General features: G+C 41.6%; 1 long non-coding RNA gene across 1 annotated transcript; it reads right to left on the reverse strand.

Moving 5' to 3' along the window:
• Positions 1 to 2,468: 2,468 nt before the first annotated feature.
• Positions 2,469 to 8,496, reverse strand: LOC138721703 (uncharacterized). Its single transcript, XR_011337603.1, has 3 exons — positions 8,409 to 8,496; positions 3,332 to 3,550; positions 2,469 to 2,558 (listed from the first exon to the last, which is right to left on the reverse strand). It is a non-coding gene; the product is annotated as an uncharacterized lncRNA (long non-coding RNA).
• Between the last annotated feature and the right edge of the window lie 870 nt (positions 8,497 to 9,366).

Genomic DNA, 9,366 nt, shown 5'->3' on the forward strand with positions numbered 1-9,366 from the left:
TTAATACACCTACATAAAATGTTCAAATATTAATACTTTCCCTCATAGAGATGCAGCTGCCTCTAAAATACCTCAGTGATTCGAAGCAGGGACCTCTAGGAAGACAGCCCTCCCCTCCTGTAGCATGAGGAGATGCAGCCCCTCTCTGATCTTCTTACAGCTCCTCTGCACTTTGCCCTTCTAATTTATTCCTGAGAGGCTGAGGCTAACAAGGGAGTGATAATTATGTGCTGACTGCCTTTATTAACCTTCTGTGACCTAGCTCTGTGGCTTGCCTGGCAGGAGCCCACCTCCCCACATAACAGGGGAGTGACAGAGGTGCTGCTGGTGCCCCACTGGGTGTCTGCAGTCTCACACGTGAGTGCAGCCATCTGTGCTCCCTGTTGTTCTAACACGTGTAAAATATAAAATTAACATGGTGAAAGCAGTCGGGAGCAGGTTAGTGTGAAGCTGAAGACAGGCTTTTTCTTCCCCTGTTCTTTTTACTAGCAGGAGTTAGGGCACTGTGATTCACATCCTCTGCACTTCAAGAAAGTCGGCACTGAATCCCACAGGAAATTTAGGAGCTACTTTCCAAACAGGCATGGTTAGAATAGAGAAGTGAGGATCTGCTGGTTCAGCAGGTACTTCTCCCTCCTGCAAAGAGCGGACGGACAAAGCTAAGCCTCTTCTTCCCCTTCTCCACCAAAGGATGCCCTTCTAAATTCACTAGCAATGGGCTGGTGCTGATTTTTGCTCTAAGGAGGAAAAATACAGTTCAGATGACCTGCTAGGCAGAACAGGTAAATGCTGCAGTCTGTTCCCCAACTCTTTGTGGTATTTTTGTGGAAAGGAAAGACTTTTTTTCCCCTGTCCTTCATATACCTCCAACAATTGCTGTCATGACTAGCTAGATCACTAGATGGCTTATTTTTTTTTCTTTTGCTCTCTGCGCAGATGTTCTTCCACGTGAAACTGTGCAAGATTATTTATTATAAGCTCCTGGTTGCATTAGCTTTCATTTCCCTTTTGTGCTCCCTGACATGACTGTCCATAAAAGATAGTTTTATTTCTTCAGCTTCCACTCAAGGAGTGGGGCATGGGTGCATAGGGACAACACGGTTCAGTGCAGAGACCTTGCAGCCTTGCATTGAACTGGTGGTGTCCATGGCTGGAAGCTCTGGGCGGACATTGACATGGTGTTGCACCAGGTCTAGCTTCACCACTCTGACAACAGTATATTTGAGACCGCCAGCTGAGCGATCACAAGCAGTCACGTTCACAATCCTGGTGCAACGCAGATGTGCAGTAACATGGGATAATTTAAACTATGTCCTTGGCTGTGCTGTCCAAGACGAGCACTGCACTCCACACTGTGTCCTGCACAGCTCTGCAGCAGGCAATGTAGCAGCTTACATTAGGGATGTCTGTGCTAGCTGAAAAGCCTCACTGGACCTGCCCTCTGGCTTTGGCTTAAGTAATCCTTGTTGTCTTTTAAAAATGTTACACCATGGACCACTCATGTTTTTCATGTTTTTTCCCCCTACTCTGACAGCTGATATTGTTAACACTATGTTATCCAGATCTCTTGATCATATAGCATAAATGAGTATGCAGGTTTGAAAGTTCTTAGACATATGAGAAAGGCTAATATTGGGTCTTCTTCGAATGGCCTGGGAATGTCCTTAGTTTCACCCTTCTATCATAGCCCTTTACCACAATCCCAAATAGCTTCCTATCCTGCTTTCTTGGAAGAATCTGAATCATATCTGTGCAACGGACCACCCTCAATAGGAAGTTAAGACCGTACTGAATGCTTTCATGACCTGACTTTGCAAGATGTCCACATGCTAAATTCCTCTGATTTGTGGGACTTCATTGCTGTAAAATGAAAATCCAAATGGATCCATGGATACACCATCTGTCACAGGTGCAGATGCGAGGAGTTTGTAGTGGCTTGTGTAAGGGATTATGCAGTCTACTTCTCTGGATTTGTTTTCAGTTTTTTATGGATTCCTTTTATTCCCAAACTATCTCTCTATTCTTTAAAAAATGTAGCTTGTAAAGCTTAGCAAGTACGCTTACCTAAGAGAAAGGAAATTTGAACCAAATGACAAATGCTTCCCTTGCTGGTTATGATGACATGCTAGTTATGCGTAATGTACTGCCTCTGCTGAACAGTGTAGAAGAGTACTTGCATTCTACTCATTAATTATCTTTGGATACATGAAAAGGTTTCATTTAAGTGTCCTTCCTACATGGTTGGCTGGATGAACCCTAATTCACCAATCTTCTCCACACCAGCACATCTTTCTTTGCTCCAAAACAGCACCTGAATAAGAGTCTAAGCAAACTGTAAGTATCTCAGCAAACGATGCTAAGTTACTTTTATGTACTGGTACATAAAAAGAGTAGTTTTATCTTTAAGTAGGACCCCACTTCCAGGAGGGTTAGTGAATGAGTTCGTGGTAATTAATTTTGACTCTCTTTCTTCCTTTTATTCTGATAGCCATGTTTTTATTTTCATAAAAGCAGGGATAGGCATAGTCAATTTGTCTGTCTCGTCACGGAACAGACTTCTGAAAAGGAAAAACAAAAAAGTTAGGATGCACAGAAATGCAGTCTGAAGCTGCTTTCATAACACAGCCTCTCCCACCCCACCCCAAAACCCCAGACTGCTAATTTTGCTCAGCCATGAGGCATACAGAAAAGAGGAAAGATGAAGGTATTTTAGGCAGGAAACTTGCAGCAAACAGAGACTAAAAAGGGAATGAATAACTCAGTTAACTCTGATTTAAAAAACACTGGTAGAAGACCTTTGAGTAACCTCCACATCACTTTGCTAAGGCACCCTCTTATTCTCCTCTATACAGACTAAAGCTAACCACCATAGCTTTAAATCTCCTCTTTCATAGATGCCGTATGTTATCATTCTTGATATGTATAAAAGAGAGCTCATTAGAGAGCCACCTTGAAGACATGACTTAACTGAGTCATCCAATTTTGGAGACATAAAATTGCTGCTGGTTTCTCGGCATTTCTCCTGAAAGGGTGAATGGACCGATTAGGCTAAAACTATCTTTGGCTCTTTATTGCCCACAGAACCAGCCATAACCTCTAGCAAGAAGACAGAGAGGAAACACTGCAGGCAGCTATTTTAACAGTACTTTAACAAAGATGTTATGCAGGATTTGTCTGGCATTGAATCACTGGCTTGTGTAAACACCAGATGTAAGTTTAATGTCTTAAGTTTAATGTTAAGATGTAAGTCTTAACTAAAATCGTGTGTTTTGGCCAGCGAAGCAATATATTATTAAAGATAATTCTACTGTACCTATATTTGGTTACGTACATGTAGCATCCTCCCTGTCCCCTCTGGCGGTGCCAGGGACTGCTCTCAAACCCAGATGCTGCTGGTCCAGTGCTGTGAAAGGCTGTTGCTGAGACACCCCATACGTGCTGCCCTCTTGGGACAATGTCTCTTGGTGTCTGCTGAGATCAGGTCTCGCTGTTTGATGCCCTGAAGAAGGGCCTGGGCTCCAGACGCCTCCATCTTCTGTGATGTGGGGATCTAAGATGATTGTCAAGAAGGATTGCCGGTGTATCTGCATCAGTTGACCAACTGGCCAGCAGCAAAACAAACTGTACTATGGAGTCAAAAGCTGCACTAGTTGTAATAATTCTACAGAGAAAAACATAAACATGCCAGGTGTATTCAAGTTTATAGACTGATGCTACAATGGTTAGGTGCTGCAGAGACTGAACTGGCATGGAATAGCCAGTTCATGATAGCCTTGCAGATTTAGTCACAGACTCAAAGAAAGAGACTTCTGAAAAGTGAGCTAGCCGTGCATTTTATGTACTACCTAACCAGAATGGAGTAGCTTGTCCCCTCCAGCCTGGCTTCTTTTTCTGCTCTGCACACATCACAGCCAGCAGCGCAGTGTGATTATAAAAATAATTCAATTAGCTGACTGAAAAATACATGACTTAGAGATATGCAGTGGTAAAATATGTTCCTTCTTGGTTAAAGAACATAGTTATGGGAAGTCACTAACCCTGCTACAGAAAAGGAGAATCTTGATGGTTTATTAATCCAATGAGAAAATGCAAAGTACCTGTTTAAGTTCCCAGCTTTATTTAAGCCATCTGGGAACTGCACAAGCCATCTGATAACAGGTTTGCACCACTGGTCTGTTAAATGAACTTCATTAACCTCCCACTCTGTAACAGTGAGTGGCTTTATGCAGCTTTCTCTTTCTATCATGCAGTTCACTGAATTACCAAATATCCAGGAAAACCAGTAGTCTCTGAGACTGGAAATGGTTGGAGAATGTAGTTTTGATCACGGTGATTTTTGAGTCTGAACTCTTTAAATTAATCCCCTGTTCCTTCTGGCCTCTTTAAAAGGGGAGGTTTGCAACTTTCTTTTTTATTACTGTGGCACCATAGAGCAAGGAATGAACTGGCTTTTCCATTACAAAGCACTTTTTCATTTCTCGGCATGCTGAAGCCTGGCACACAATGCTAACCCAAGAGGCAGGAAGTTTTTTTAGCAGCTTAAAGTAAATTAAGCTTTCTTTGAGTTTTGGGAGCAAACTAGGTTGTTTTTTTCTGAGAGGGAAGAACTGAGTGGTTTTAGCTGGAGCCTGGCAAAAATATTGCATATATAGAGCCAGGAAAGCCAGGTTGCTTTGCTGGTTCTAATTATACTCTTTCCCCTTACACTGACTAAGATTTTATTTTTGAAAACAGACAAGATTCCAGCAATCTCTTAGTTCTTGCTTTAAGTTCCCCTTTTTCGTTCATGTGCTGTGTTTGCCTTTTCTTTTCTTATTTTCCTTTGCCAGCACGACATCAAATCCAGCCGTCCCATGTCCTAGATTTATCAGCACAGGAAGGCATCTCTCCTCTTCCCATTGCAAGCAGCCTCTTTGGGTCACCCTTAGCACAACACCCTCTGCACAATGTGATCACAAACAATATACGTCTAATCCCTGGGTGATTTCAAGGGAAGACAGAGAAGCCTCACACTGATTTTACAGTAGCTTCAGCAAAAAAACCTTCCTGTCCTGTGAAACAGTGGCAACATAATGAAGATGCAGGGCAATTATTTCTGAGCTCACTTTCCTTCTCAGATCCCCAAGAGACATAGAGCTCCTTCCCCAAAGAAAGAGTGGGATTTTCTCTCCTCTATTTCTTCTGCTGAGAAAGCATTAATAACATCACTGGTAATAGCATATGCTTTATGGTCAGTTGCCTCTGTTTTATTTGTAAAGTATTCTGAGATGCCTGAATAAGTCCAAAATACCCTTCAGCCATAAGCTGTGCTTGAGGAAAATTGATTGAGTGAACTGAAGTCATTAGAGAAAGTAAACAGCGTTAAGCAAGATATATGAATTTATAAACCCACACTGCTTCTTTGTCCGTCCGAAGATCACAGCGTAACCCAGATCTATGATATCTAGTTTAATTTTGACTTAAATTAGTTATTGACTGTGTATCAAATATTATTTTTCTTACAAAAATTACATAGTACATAGAATTGGGGTTTGTAAATTTATGTACATCTAGTTCCTCTTAAATCACATAGAGGATCGGCAGAGGCACAGGTTTTTTTTCTTTTATAACATCAGTGCAAAAGCAAAATTGCCCCACGTGTGCTGCCATTTATGTGCTGCCTCCTCCTAAAGGCAAAATTGTCTGTGTGCCTATCTGTGCAGCGAGCATAATGAACATGGTACTAGTTTAGATCCACCCTCAAAAACTAAGCTAAGAGAAAATCCAAATGGAAAATTATTAAAGATAAGTGTCCCTTCTCTCTAAAAGAAGAACATGGGAAAAAGTCACCCTTCTATAGAGTTAACCCTTTGTGTTTCTTGGAGCCTGTAGACCTTAGAGCAATCTGCCAGGGGAACTTTTCATCAATATGTGCTTCATCCTCATTTAACAGTGGGAGGAAGCTGGCAAGCCCATCTGTTTCGTTTTCGAGGCTCAGAGCTTAGGAAGCTGATTTGACACATGTTATTTGACGAGCTGAATGACAATGTCAGGAAGAGAACTCAGGTCTTGTGTGTGCACTGATCTGCTCTCACTGGCTAAGATCAAAGCAGCTTTTTTCCTTTGGTGCATGTTAAAGATAAGCAGCTACATAAATAGCCTTGCAGCAGCACTTGTACTCTGACTAGCACATTATTCAGTCCCTCAAAAGAAAGTAATGCTGCATATACAGTTACAGCTATTATAAATGTCCCACAGGAGAAATAATGTCCAGTGCACAACTTGCAGTTCCATTTTTCAGTCCCAAAAACTTAGGCTTCAGCCTAATTCTTTTGACTAATGGTACCACGTCTGCTACATGAAGAGCCTCTTGGCACATCACTTCTGAGTTCCGCCAGTAGTTCTTGTGCCAGGGAATCCATGCTGAACACACAACAGCAACAGGAAAATAAGTGGGGATTTTTCCACTAATTTTTGTGAGCTCATTTAGCTTTTTATGCAAACAGAAATCTCTTGGTTGTGGCCATGGCATGGCACTTGCGTTGTGCAGCTGCCTTTCTTGATGGCACAATCAGCTTTGCTGGGACACTTTCTCTGTGAGCATCCTGCTCTGTGCAGGATTTTTGAGAATTTTGAGGAGAATTTTGACTGAATATGGCAAGGTAAAGGTGGAAGTAAAGACCTGAATAATACCATCAACACCCCTGTAAACCTGTTTTCTCATTTTAGTAAAAACTGTAATTATCTTCCTTCATTGCAAAAAGTAACTTTCTAGCTCAAAGAGCCAAAGACAGAAACCCAATGAAGTAAAAAATGCTGTAATTGTATAACTCAGGGAATAGAATACAATCATAGAATCATAGAATAACCAGGTTGGAAGAGACCCACCAGATCATCGAGTCCAACCATTCCTATCAAACACTAAACCATGCCCCTCAGCACCTTGTTCAGTGTTCATAGAAGCAGTGAATTCCCATTCAAGAAAGGAACAAGAAATATCAGTATGGAGGTTTTGTGGATGCATATTACCTATCACAGTGTTAAAGGTTGCAATAAGAGAAAAAAAAAAAAAGCCCTAACTTGTGAGTCAGGTACCACCTAGAAATTAATTGAAAAGATCCAGGTAAGAAGAATCAAATGGGAAGATCTCTGAATTCTCTAAATTAAAATCTCCAAACCTCTAAATTAATTTTGTCCAAATATTCCCTTCCCAGCGGGTCCTTGGCCACCAGTTTATTACTGATCTAAACTCCTATTTAACCTTCCTTTGAAGGAAGTACTGGCAGCCTGTGCTTAGAGACCTTTTGTAGAGAAAGGTGCACCACACATCTATTGCTGATGTTTTTAATGGACAGTATACGTGGAGATAGACTAACGGCCTCAAACAAGTTGAGGGTGTTCCATTATAGTTGGACTCGATGATCCGATGGGTCTTTTCCAACCTGGTTATTCTATGATTCTATAACATCATGCAAAAACTTAAAATGTACCAAACCCAAAAGATGCTGAGATATTTCAGGCTTGCTTGTTGTTAAAGCCTGTGTTTTATTGTTACGTATTGTCTCATGTGAGTTTTGTTTTCTACATGCTTCCTCAAAGTGGCCAGATACTTGTGCAACAGGGTTGGCTCCTGTCCACCAAGGAGAACGGGCTCTGCAGCAGACATTGCTCCAGCTCCTGCCAGCCTACAAACCACTGGAGTTAAAGGACCAGGGCTGAGAAATAAAAGAAATGCAGAAAGTAGCTGTCTTTTTACCCGCAAGGTCAAGCTGTGTGGGAAAGGAGACAGAGATGACTCTACAGCCACATCCTTAGGACTCTGTGAGGTGGCAGAGGGAAGGAGCCAAGCCAAGGGAAAGCGGTGAGATCTAGCCAGGGTAAACTGCCACATGCCCTTTTTTCAGGAAAGGTAACCAGGCATTTGAAGCAAAATTAAGCACTTAGAAAATTTCCCACTAGTTGCTGTAGAAACCTCCATTTACAAAGCCCCTTGGAACCATCAGGAGGAGCTACATGGCTTTGACTGCTCCATGGGCAGAGCTCTGCCCTGATTGCACAGAGTTTGCCCTGAGTTTGTTTAGACCTGTGACATCACTATCTGGTCACCACAGATGATTGCAGGGCTCCCTCCAGCAGAAACATAGGCATGATCAGTCCTCCAGGGCTTCAGAGCCCACTGCACATGCTCTGGGTAAAACAATGGCATTTGGGCATGGTGTTAAAAAAGCCGAAAATTTCCCTCCATGTCCTGTTTATTAAAGCCTCAAGGCTGACAAGAGTCAGCATCATGGTGCTTTCCCCACCTCTTCATCCAGTTACATTTATCTTCTTGTCAGGTCTTCCTGTATCCAAACAATAACGAATACACTAGCAGTTGAAAACTCATTTCCCCAGCCTGCCTAGGAACCATTCCAAGTCCTGTCACTTACCTCATCCAGATGCTGGATTATTTTGCCAAGGTTTCTCCAGACCCCACTCGACACTTTCAAACCCCCCCGCTTCTCAACCTGTGCCGTAGCTAGACAGTAGTTGCTATTCTTAAATGCAAGTTTGTCAAAGCTGAACACAGCAGGTATTAATAACCAGCTGCTGTTTTTCTTCTCAAGCAAAGTAGGGAAAAGCTGCTGAAGAACTGTTTACACAATTCTTAAAAAGCGAAGTTCCTCTTTCCCCCCAGAAGCGTTATTGATTTAATTGAAGAAGTCCCCTAGGGGAGGGGATTGCCTGCAGAAAGGTTACAGCCTGTTAGGAAAAAATTATCCTCATCAATTGTCAGCTCTTTAACCTAATGATGACAATCTTGAATAGCTTGCTCCACTCTGCAAAATTACCTACAGCACTTAATTAGATTAATTAGGAAAATAGAATTATCATAAATAGACTGCCTCTATATTTCAGTGCTAGAAAAGAAGGTGGGGAAAAAAAAAAGAAAAAAACAAGAAAACCAAACCAAACCAAAAAAAAGTTAGTCTGAATGCGACCCATCATATTAAATAGTAAAAAATAATTGTTGAAAATTTGTTTTCATGTCTATTTCAAAATCTGAAAAAAAGGGCTCTAAACCTTTCTTTTTTTTGATGGATACTTGCAATGAATACAACTTACAATTGCTTGTCATCTTTCCAAAGGTGAGTGTTTTTGTACAATGAATCTATGATTAAACTAAGTCAAAAGGTGCTGTAAAGAGAAGCAGCTGAGGCAATGACGTGGCTGTGTCAGGTTTCTTGGTGTCCTGGTACTGTGTAAGCACGAGCTCTAGTAATTTCTTCAAAACAAACTATTCTTTAAAAAAAAAAAAGAAGGTGCATAAATTGATGATCTTTGCTACGCATGAGACTTGTGAGACTCAAAGAATGATGTTTTGTGGGTTTGCAGTAGACACCAAAG

Source organism: Phaenicophaeus curvirostris, chromosome 6 (genome assembly GCF_032191515.1).
Source record: "Phaenicophaeus curvirostris isolate KB17595 chromosome 6, BPBGC_Pcur_1.0, whole genome shotgun sequence".
Lineage (NCBI taxonomy): Eukaryota > Metazoa > Chordata > Aves > Cuculiformes > Cuculidae > Phaenicophaeus > Phaenicophaeus curvirostris.